Here is a 1,119-nt window from a genome sequence, read left to right on the forward strand (position 1 = left end):
CACTCTGTCCTTTTAGTTCAAGAATTCAGCCTGATTCTCCTAGGTGTTCAATCACACACTGTACCTTCCTGATCTACAAGAATGTCATGTGGTAGTGCACATTTTTAAACCCAGCACTTAGGAGGCTGAAGCAGAAAATTGGCTGAGAGTTCAAGGCCAGCCTAAACTACACAGCGAGACCCTGTCTTAAAAAAACAAAACAGTGATCACTTTGGCAGCACATATGCTAAAATTGGAACGACACAGAGAAGATTAGCATGGCTCTTGCGCATGGATGACATGCAGATTTGTGAAGTGTTCCATATTTTTGTTCAATAAATCATCTCTTTTGCTGTTAGCCAAAAAAAAAAAAAAAAAAAAAAAATCGTGTGGAACTATCATTTCCTTTCCTGAGATGAAGATAGATATATCTTCAAGGCCCTAATTCAGTATCTTTGTTTATCATCAAAATAAATAACCCAATGAACAAAAAAATAACTCAGTGAACAAATAAATACCATGTTAGCTTGCCATGAGTATTTTCTTGGTGAACGAAGACTTTAAGCAAATTATTTAGCTTCTTGATCCCTAAGTTTTCTTATTTGTAACTGGAGAATAAACAATTGTTTCATCCTTGCAGAGTTTCAAGGATTTAGTAAATTAGCATAAACAAAGCCTTTAAATAGTGCCTGGCACACAGAAAGCATTAAAAAAAAATGTTAACTATTTTTAAGCATTTCGTTTGTTTGTTTCACACAGGGTTTCTGTATATAGTTTGGACTGGCCTTGAACTCACTGTAATCTTCCGGCTTCAGCCTCCCAAGTGCTGGAATTGTGGGTAGGCACCACCATGCCTGGTTTATTTTTAAAACTTTTATAGGTTATTTATATACAGTAACTGTATAGCAGTGTAAATTAAAAAAATCAAAAAATGCAAAAATATCAAAATTCTATTTGTGTAATTTTCACTGCATTTTTTTCATTCTCCACTGGACAAATTAGTAAAGTTTTTGCTTATTATCATGACCTATCAAAGTTACCTTGTAGAGAAATAGATTAAGCTCAGAGAAAGCATTTGAAATTTTAATTTGAATATCTTAGTACTTCAAAGTACTTGAAATTCCTCCACTATCCTTAAAA

At 33.7% G+C, this 1,119-nt stretch overlaps 1 non-coding gene across 1 annotated transcript; it reads left to right on the forward strand.

The window, feature by feature from the left end:
* Window positions 1-202: 202 nt before the first annotated feature.
* LOC117285577 lies at window positions 203-309 on the forward strand. Its single transcript, XR_004516644.1, has one exon. It is a non-coding gene; the product is annotated as a U6 spliceosomal RNA (small nuclear RNA).
* The last annotated feature ends 810 nt before the right edge of the window (window positions 310-1,119 follow it).

The sequence above is a fragment of the Fukomys damarensis genome, unplaced genomic scaffold (assembly GCF_012274545.1).
Source record: "Fukomys damarensis isolate Sample0158 unplaced genomic scaffold, DMR_v1.0_HiC HiC_scaffold_1, whole genome shotgun sequence".
Classification (NCBI taxonomy): domain Eukaryota; kingdom Metazoa; phylum Chordata; class Mammalia; order Rodentia; family Bathyergidae; genus Fukomys; species Fukomys damarensis.